Consider the following 10,928-nt stretch of genomic DNA (forward strand, 5'->3'; position numbering starts at 1 on the left):
CTTAACCATTGCATTAGATCTGTTTATGCACTTACCTTTTAAAAAAAATTGTTCACAATAGTTTACTGGAACGCTGTGACAGTTACGCATAACCTACAATTGGCACTTAAACATGGTAGGAAATTCAGACTCACACCCAGAAAAGGTGGGTGACTATGGTGTGAAACATGTTGCTTCCCAGACAGAAGCACATCCCTGGGTGCTCTTAGAGTCGAGGTCCTCTTCACAATGAAAGAATCACTAAGGTGAAAAATTCGGTGAGGGTTTTCCCCCAAAGAGGATTTCTTTTTCTGACTGCCTTCTTATTTCCAGCCTCCTTGCATGTCAGTGGCTGTTTTGATGGTTTCTGAGTTAAGAATCATTTCACCAAGTTTTATCCCAGATGAGAAATTTTTCGTGAGGTTATAATCCTTAGGAGGGATTGGAAATTCCAGGTGTAGCTCATCAATAGTAGCTGTTTCAGATGAAAACAGTCACGGTCTTGTTGCCAGAAGAGAGACTGAGTTACTGCGAAACTCGGAGCCGTTTGCTGAGCTGGAGCGAGGAAGTAGGTGTCTTTTCTTTTTAACTCTGTCGTGCTGTATGGGAGGCCTTGGGTGAGCAAGGCTAATCTTGTCATTTGAGTTGGGTTTTTTGATTATGAACAAACATACAGGAAAAAAATTATGGAGAAGATCATGGTTTAATCATTCTATTACTTGACACCACAATAAAACAGACTCGATAATTGTGAATTGGAATACTTTTTACATAGCGCCCATCTTTCACCTAGTGTCGGAGGACCTGGGAATGTGTCTTTCGCTAAAAAGAGAGAGAAAGAAATTTTACTTCCGAGTTGCCAGTAGCCTAAACAGCTGCCCGCAGAGAAACCAGGCTGTTTTCTTTCAAAAGCCTAAAACAGTTCTAACCGCTGGGCGAGAGAGCCAGAGGGCTGCTGGGAAGCATGCTCTGCAATGGACATTTTTCTCTCTGCAAACATTCCTTTCTGACCACACATCTCAGCCCCGACAGTCTCTCTGCCCGGAATTCTGCCAGCCTACCCTTCTCGCCCTACTGGTTCCTCTATAAAAACAGCAAAGAATACCATCCCTGCACAGGGGGCACAACTGAGCTGATTATTTTAGATTTGGTGCAATTAATTTTTAATAAATTAGACAGAAAGTAATTGAGTAGAATTTCCCCCATTTCACAGATGGGCAAATTGAGGCTTTGAAAAGGTCCTGCTTTCTCATTTTCACACCAAAAGAGTGTCTTAACTCAGAGTCCAGGGAGGCTCCTTGTTCTTAGCTCAGCACCTGGGCATCTGCCTCGTGGGATTTAATGCGAGGGAGTCTGCACAATTCGCTGTCGGGCTGGAATAATCAGCTGAGTAACAGACACTTATTCAGCACCTGCTGAGGCTCCACACGTTGGTACTACACAGAGACTAATCGTGGAGCACACACAGCCCTTCAGAGCCTGTCACCTGAGTGGGGAGGCGTGGCACCCTACCCTCTATCATAGTCTGTTGGAGACAGCAGGAAGGTAGCTCTCTGCCTAATGCAATCCAGACAATCGTCTGGGATAGAAATAGCTCTCAGTGGGTGCTCAGAAGCCCTAAGTTCAAGGCCTGACTCGGCAGCTGTTGGCTTATGCCTGGCAAGGCTCTGCATGGTTTTTCGCCCGTCCACCCCTCTGGCTGCATGTCAAAGCAAGCCCATTCTACTCTCTACAATCCGCTATATTCCCCTCCCTTCACCACAGGGCCTTTGCACCAGCTTCTCCCTCTGCCTGGAGTGCTCTCCTACACCACCCCCTTCCCCAGCCTCTATCTCACTCCTGCTCATTCTTCAGGTGTCATTTAAAATCTCATTTCCTTAGGGAAGCCTTCCCTGACCTCCAACCTACATGATGTCTTTCCATCATAGTGTTGATCACCATGGTAAGCCATTTATTTTATGATTATCTGGTTATTTTTCTTCTCCACTAGATGAGACAGAGATCATGTCTGTTTTGTTTACTGTTATTCCCCTCTGAGCACGTTGCCTGACAGAAAGTAGATGTTTAACATATATTCACTGAGTGAATGAACAAAAGCTGTTATTTCTATGCCCTGAGCCTCAGTTTCCTCTGTGATAGGGATCATCGATCCTACCTCTCATGCTTGTTATAGGGGTGGAAGGAGATCCTGCGCTTGAAAGTATCTTGGAACGTGCCTGCGTTTTGTAGACGTCAATAGATACGAACAAAGAGAGTTTAATGATAATAGCACTTCTTACCTCTGTGAAACAGCACTTAAGAGGGAGCCCTGAGCGTTAGCAACACCATTCATACGACGCTTTATGCTTAATAAAGCTGCTTCCTATACGCGAAGTGTATTTTCCAAAGATGGCTCATGTCTTATCCCACGTGGTCCCCTTACAATGTCACTGATGCTCCTCCTGTGGAGAGGTTGGGTCTATGTTCCCTCCTCTTGAATCCCCGTGGGGCCTGTGGTTGCTGTGACCAAGGGAAAATGGCAGAAGTGATGCTCTGTGACTTCTGAGGCTAGGTCACAAGAATGATACAGCTTGGGCCTGGCACTGTGCGCGTCTTGGGCACTGGCCCTTTAACCTGCTACCGTGTCGTGAGGAAGCGGAGACACTCAGCCTGTAGCCAGCATCGCCTGCCAGACATCTGAGTGCCTGAGCCTTCTGAGACTCCCGTCCCAGCAAGTGAGTGCCCCAGCTGATGCCAAGTGGAACAGAGACGAGCTGTCCTCACTGAGCCCTGTCGGGGCTGCAGATTGATGAACGAGATAAATGTTGTGGTTTTAAGCCTCTATGTTTTGGAGTCATTGTTATGCAGTGATAGATAACCAGATCACGTGGTCATCTCAGACGCTGCTGCTCTATGCAGTAAACAGAGTGGCTATTACCATTTATTCCCATTTTTGAGATGAGGGAGCTGAAGCTCACAGGGGTTAAGTGACATCCCCAAGGTCACATGGCTGGAACATGGTAAAGCCCAAGCCTCCAGATTTCTGGGATTTGTCTTCCCAGTACCCCAAAGGTCCTGGCTCTCCTTACGTGGGAGAGTAGTTTTTATGAGTCACCATACACATGTGCCCCTTTACCTTTTTCTCTCTCCCCCCCACTATTTAACTGGGCCTGGGAGGCTTGGGGCTCCCTTCTCTTAGAGCTGGGGCTCTTTCAGATTTTCAAGTGTCCTGATCACACACCCCAGACAGGAAAGAAAAAACTGGAGAAAATTATAGCCTTGGATGGCACTTAATTTTTCAAGGCGCTAGCCATCCCTTGTGCCCCGAAACTTCTACACGGAGGCTTGGCAGATGTCATTCACACACACACCAGAGAGACGGAGAAGGGGTCAGAGAGATAAAGAAGCCGCTTGGAGGTGGATTCACGCTCTTGACCCCAGACACGGATAAAATTTTTCAAAAGATTTAGCCGCCAGCCCCCTTTCCCACACGCAAACTCGGTTCACGATTTTCCATCACAAGGAACCAAGTAGAAAGTCAGCTGCCATGGTGACATCAGCTTTGATTACTTTCGACTAGAGTAAGTGGATGGCAGAGATCAAGCACAGCAATGGTGCAGAATAAATGCTCAATGGGGCAGGTGTGTTTCACAGGCTCCTTGTGGTTGCAGGATAAAATCTAAACGCCTCGGCACTGAGCATGCACAGAGCTCTTTGTGGGGTGCGGTCCTCTCCCTGCTTAGCCTTGTCTTCTGACACACGCTCCTTGCACATCGTACTCCAGCAACAGTACGAGCGCTCTCCCTTACCCCTCTGGGCTTGCTGTGTGCTGGCATGCCTCCTCTCTGCTGCCCTGCTTGATAAATTTCTCTTCCTTCCCGTCTTGAGAGCTATCTTCTTTGAGTGCCTTCCTTGATTCTTCCAAGCCAATTCAAAGAGTCAAGTCTTGCATTGAAGCAATTTTATTTTCCATTCTAACTGGACACACTAAAATCCAAGCTGGAGATCTTCCCCCCTTCAAATATTTTCATTTCCCAGTCCTAAACGCTATGCCTACTGCAGAGAAGGCACTCAGAAGAAGACTTATTGAATGAATAAATTATCTCATTTGATCCTTATGACCACCTTATAAAGTGGGTACCTTTATATCCCATTTTACAGATGGTAAAACTGAGCTCAGTAAGTTTACGGGACTTAGGTTACCATGGCTAAGAAGTGGAGCCAGGTGTCAAATCCAGGAATGTCTACTGGCCTTGCTCTTTCCACCATGCTGCAGCTGTGGCTGCCTCTGCATTCAGCCAAGGTTGCATTAACAGCTGGAAAGCAATAGGAAAACCCTTCGTAGACCAAAGCCACACGGAGCTCTCTGCACTGCTCCCGGGGAAGTCCCCCACCTGCCATGTGAGCCAGCACAGCTGAGAATGCGCCTTTCAAATGGGCTGTATGATTAAGGGTGCAATGCCCTTTGCCCCTCAAGTGATTACTTTTTTTAAGTAGAGACAGTTTCCTGATCATATAGTCTCTTATTTCCATGCCCCAAACTCTCTAGAACAGCCTTAGGACTTGGCCACACCTGGTTCTCATCAAGGTTTTAATGTTCATATTGACCCCCCGTCTCTCCTTCCAGATTAACCTGAGTTTGAAGTTTCGATTCATTTCATTCTGCATTGATGGGGGATTCTGAACGCTCTGCTTCTTTGAAACAAGCCCTCCTGGGTCTGTCGGTTACGTGACCGCAGAGGAAATGATCTTCTGCCACACAGCTATAGAGAGCCGGGCGGCAGAAGTAAATTAACCTACCACTTCCACAAAGGGATATGCTGAGAATTGCCAACAATATTTATGTGGGCATTGTGCTCCCAGATACACTTGGATGGCAGTGAATTGTCAGTTACTATGACAAAATGACTGAAGAAATCAATCTGCCAAGTATGAATAGCTCTCAATGGGCTTCAAGGTTCTCAGGTTAAGGGACCCGCAAAGCGGACAGAGGTTGGGTCCCATATCGATATGACCTCCATTGGAGAGCATGTAAATTAGCTAGAATGTGGGCAAAGAGGTCTGTTCCCCCTGCCCACCCCATCCCCCACCAAGAAGGGCATTTTCCAATATTCACATGGAAATGAAAGACCATTTTAAAAGGCCTGGAAGTCTAACCATGCTAATGACATTTAAATCAGACTTTTTCTCCAGAAGAAACTTGAAGGCCTTTCTAAAACCCCTCCCTGCCCAATTCCAGAGAGGAGGTGAGAATTTCACCTTTTCTTATGACCTCTTCTTTCTCTCCTCTCCCCAGCTAAGTCATATTGGATTGCACAAAAAGTACTATACTGTGGATAAACCAAATATGAGCCTCTCTGTCTCATATATATATGAGAATATATAGGGGGATATATGTATAGTCCCCTTCCCATAAGAATTGATTTCTCGGGGGCCAGCCCAGTGTTGTAGTGGTTAAGTTCGCACATTCCACTTTGGAGGCCTGGAGTCCACTGGTTCGGATCCTGGGTGCAGATCTACGCACCACTTGTCAAGCCATGCTGTGGCAGGCATCCCACATATAAAGTAGAGGAAGATGGGCACGGACGTTAGCTCAGGGCTAGTCTTTCTCAAAAAAAAAAAAAAAAAAAGAATTGATTTTTCAGATTCCTCTCTATTGGACTCTAGGCCGTCCCTGGGTCCCCTCGATTTTGGAGAGAGTGCTGTTTAAAGAAAAGCTTTTTTGTAGGTGAGTACTGGGTAAGTCCCCATTCTAACGAAAAGAAAGATACAGCCATTCATTCAGAACACGTGAATGATTTGAAAAGACCTGGCTTCTGGAGCAAGATTTGGGAGGAATAAAATGTTTCAAGCCATAGGCTATATAACTTCATTTCTATTTTCATTGCTGATTTGTGCTGTGATTTGGGGATGACTCATATAAATCTTTTACACATAAACAACCCGTAAAATCACACGTTGGGAAAATTTGATATTCTTTAAAGGCAAAAGATCATTAAAGTAATTGTGACCCGAAAAAAAAATTCATTTTTCTTTACAAAATGCCAGATTTGGTTCCATTTGTTTCCAACTAGGCCTCCTTTGAGCTCTTTGAATGATGCCTCCTACCTTTAAAATAAGACAAGAGAAATGCCAAAACAAGACAGCTGGCAGGGGCACTGCAGGAGGAGTCAGAGAGCCTGCTCAAATACGAGGATGATGAAGCTGGGCTGAACTCCGGTTCCATCACCTGTTAAATGGAGAAGGTTACAGCTGTGTCATAGCTAATGACACTGAGAACTCAGAGACGTCAAGTCAGTCATCTTTGCATTTATTAAAAGATACGAATTCTCCTGTGGAAAGTTATTTTGAAGGACAAAAGAAAACACTCTAAATGATTACACACGGTATAATTCAGTACTGAGTATCGTATTAGGGTTTTAGAAGCTGGAGACTTGAGTTAGAGGTTGAAGGAATCAAGAAAGGCATAATGAAAGATGCGTCATTTGGTCTGGGCCTTGAAAAACACGTCCAAATGTAGTCTTTTGTTGGTGTTTTTTTCTTTTTTTTTTTAAAGATTGTCACCTGAGCTAACAACTGTTGCTAATCTTTTTTTTTCCTGCTTTTTTCTCCCCAAATCCCCCCAGTATATAGTTGTATATTTTAGTTGTGGGTCCTTCTGGTTGTGGCATGTGGGACCCCGCCTCACTGTGGCCTGATGAGTGGTGGCATGTCCACGCCCAGGATCCGAACCAGCGAAACCCTGGGCCGCCAAAGCGGAGCGGGCGAACTTAACCACTCGGCCACAGGGCCGGCCCCACGTTGTTGTTGTTTTTAACTGGGGCAACATTGGTTTATAACATTATATAAATTTCAGGTGTACATCATTATACTTTTCCTTCTGTCTGGACTGCATTGTGTTCACCCCCGGAAGTCTAGCTGCCGTCTGTCACCATACAAGTGTCCTCCGTTACCCTTTTCACACTCTTCCCACTCTCCTTCCCCCTGGGAGCCACCAATCTGTTCTCGGGATCGATGTGTTTGTTTGTTTGTTTGTTGTTGTTTTATCTTCCACGTAAGTGAAATCATACAGTATTTGGCTTTCTCCATCTGACTTATCTCACTTAGCATAATATCCTCAAGATCCAGCCATGTTATTGCAAACGGCAAGATTTCATCTTTTTTTACGGGTAGGTGGTATTCCAGTGTATCACATTTTCTTTATCCATTCATCCATTGATGGGCACTTAGGTTGTTTCCAAGTCTTGGCTAGTGTAAACACAAACGTAGTTTTATACAGTTATTTAATACTCTTAATATCTAAAGGGCTCTGTAAGATCAAGACAAACATACCAATAGCAAAACAGGCATAAGGCATAAAAGATAGTTCATAAAACACAAAAATATCAAGAAACATTAAAATATTCAATCTAATAATGAAAGAACTTCAAATAACAACATGCTTTCCCCTCTCCATTCAGTTGGTAGAAATTTTAAAACATATGTGTATATATATATATATATATATCTCTAATTATCCAGCAGTGAAAAAATTGTTTTTGTATCTTGTTCCTGGAAGGGTAAATGAATACAACCATTCGGAAGATAATATGGCAATAGGTATCATGATCCTGAAAAGTGTTGTTTAATTTTGGTGAAATAATCAGAGAGGCTTGCAAAGATATATTTGTACAACATGGAGCTACTTATAGTGGCAAAAAATAGAATTACTAGACGCCCAACTATAAGGAATTGGCTTAATAAATTATGCTATATAATATTAAGAAGAATGTTTTCAATGACTTTTTAATGGCATGGGAAAATGTATCTGGCATCATAATAAGTAATTAAGAAGCCAGATTAAAAATTATATATAATAAGATATTAATTCTATTTAAAATGTACCTATACGTAGGTAGATACACGTGTATATTACAAAGAGAAAATGGTGACTATCTCTGAGTGATAGGACGATAGATGATTTTTCTTTTAGATTTCATAATTAGTCTATATTTTCTAAATTTTCTATGTGAACAGTAAGTGGTATTTGTTGCTTTGCATGTACGGCAGTTTTCCACTTATTCTTAATCTAATAGAGAAGTACTGATGTTATTGTTTTGCTTTGTAGGAAGTCAATCCCATTTCCTTGGATGTCTCCATCTTTGTTGTTATCATCCCACTGAGCCAACAATTTATTCTTGCTATTCTAGAATCTTACCCAAATGCATATTCCCCATTGAGTTAAGAGGCACACATCCTCTTGTCGGATCGACTTTCTGCAATGTACATCTTTTGGCCAGATCACCTACTTTGCAAGACTATGGAAGAGACAGTCAAGAACTGTGCTTAATTAAGAACGCGGACTCTAATCTAATTGCCTGGGTTCTATGAAACCTTAGGCGAGGCACTTAACCTGTACCAAATGTCTTTTGGGGGTGGTGGAAAGTAAAAGATGCTTAATAAATATTTATGGACTTATTGAAATGAATGATGCTATAACAGACAACAGGAAGAGACAGAGCCCTTAATACCTACTTCTATATATACTCCTCTCTATGAACATTTAAAATGTACCTTCCTGCTCTTGCGTAGAGAGGCAGCATAGCATTTTAGAAAGAGTAGGCTTGAATCAGAATTTCAGCCCCATCAAGTAGTTGCTGTCCTCCTGTGCAAGAAACTTAAACTTTCCAAACTCACTTTACTCATCTGTAAAAATGGGGATTGCAATACCTACCATAGAGGGTTCTTGCGATGATTACCTGTATAATAGCTCTATTCCATAAATACTACCCTACACTTCCACCCCCAAAGCTGTATTTCTCCCTCCCCAAGGGAAATGAAGTGTAAGTTTCCAGGCACTTCGTCCCTAACTGCAGAAGTGAGGACTCTAGGGTTCCTGGTAGCTCCTGCAGTGTCTTCTATGGGGCTTGGTTAACCCACTCCTAATGACAAACTCCCTCCTCACCAGCAAAGTTACAGTGACTGATGCTACGTACAAAGAGTTCCCTTCTATTCATTCATTTCCAGCCTTCTTTTTCTGCTGTTACACTTAAATATTTCCCTCTTGCTCTCCATTTGAACTTAATCTACAGAATCAGCTGCTTTTAACACTAAGCTTCCTTGTCACTGAGAATGTTTCTCTTTTTCTCTATGGTTCTGGGAAAACTAAGCAAACATTCTTTTTAGGGAAATGATTATTTGGTAAGTGGTTATAACTTTATCCTAAATGTGGTCATAGTCTTTTTCTTTCTCGTGTCTTCCTAAAAAAGGAGTAAAACTAAATAAGCCCTCTTTCAATGAACTTGACATAGGCGATTATGAATGGCTTCAGAAATAAGCCCCGATGCCGTATGAGCCAAACGTTTTTGAGCCCACCCCGTGTGACGTCTAATGTTTACAGCTTTTAAGAATATGAGGGATCTGGTTTGGGAGGTGATTATAAGAAAGCCAGATCATTGCAGCAAAAGAAAGTAAGAAAGAAACCAATGGTATTGAATCCTAAAAGTCTGCCAGGCAAGAAGCCAGGGTAGGAGCTATCCAGTTCAGAAAAGGGTTCGACTCCTTTTGAACCTTTATATCCTCTAATCCTTAAAACAGGTTTGCTCTCTTGTTCAAATTCACTAAAGATCCAAAACAGCTGGGTACAATCTGGAATAATATAGGGTTACTGTTAACATGTTTAAATTGAGATCAAATCTTAATCTTTTTCTTTTTCTTTTCTTTTCTTTTCTGTTTATTTGCTTCAAAGGGTTTCAGGAGCAGTGATGTGAATTATTCCGCATGTGCTTGATAGATACTAGGCTTTCTGAGAGGCAGGATGCCTGCTGACTCTGTGAGCATGAAAAGACCACTCTGAGCGGGGTTTTCAGATTCGGTTAGTCTGAAAGCAGTGACTCATGTGGGTCATTATTCCCACAAAGGCAAAAGCCTTGTCTAACTGGACGAGTGGCTAGCTCAACAGGCGGTTGATACCAGGTTGTCTCTTTGCTTTAAGAAGAAGAGAAAACATTTAGGTGAGAAATATTATTCTAGTTTGTAACAAGGTTTACAAATTAATTTTCAAATTGCTGCGTTCTGAAGGAGAGTTTAGTGTTAGAAGATAAAAGCTCAGATATACCATATCCTATAAGTTTGTTCCTCTTCCATCTCGGCTTAACTGAAATTGATAAGCAATTGCATTACTTTTTTCCAATTTCCCCTTCTCTAAAATTTCTGGAGAAAGCATCAAAATCAAATGAAAATGTTCCCTCAAAGAGCCACATTAAATTGAGTTGTGTAAAAGATACATTACTGATAATTCAGCTAAAATGTAGGGTAATTAACTTTGATTATCTTATTTCCTCTTTATGAAGATGTAAATTTGACACACAATTATTTAGTGGAGGAGTTAAAAATAGTTTTATCTTCTCTGAGTGATTTTTCTTCACTGCTCAAAAAATAGCCCTAGGTTTTATATCTCATCATTTTTCCCAGCAAGAAAGGGTGTCAAGTTTCTTTAAAAACATGTCTGATTTTAAATTCCAAGACACAGTTGGACAAATGACATTTAGACTCCCTTCTTTTCTTGTTTACAAAAAAAGAAATGCCACCCAACCTATTCAGTTTGTATTCGGTTCTGGAGAATTGTTAATTTGAGTATATTAGGAATATAGCCACCCTTGTGATGAGAAGGCTATGCCTGGTTTTTAAAGAAATCCAGTTTAAGAAAAATCAGACATACAAAACAAATTAATAAGAGAGTGTCTATTCCCATTAGAAAAGTCTTTACAGAATAATGTGCACTAGAGTTCCTTTAAATGCAACAATCTTGTGCATTTGAAATATGATTTTGTAGAAAAAGATTTTTTCAGAAGTGTGTACTTATGAGTGTTTAAATCAGTACTTAAATTTTACCGCATTAGTCTAATTATCCAAATAATTATGGTTTTTAAAAAAAGATATGCTTTCACTTGAACTCCTGAGAAATTGAGAAATAATGTTATTTGTGGCAC

Source organism: Equus asinus, chromosome 20 (genome assembly GCF_041296235.1).
Source record: "Equus asinus isolate D_3611 breed Donkey chromosome 20, EquAss-T2T_v2, whole genome shotgun sequence".
NCBI lineage: Eukaryota > Metazoa > Chordata > Mammalia > Perissodactyla > Equidae > Equus > Equus asinus.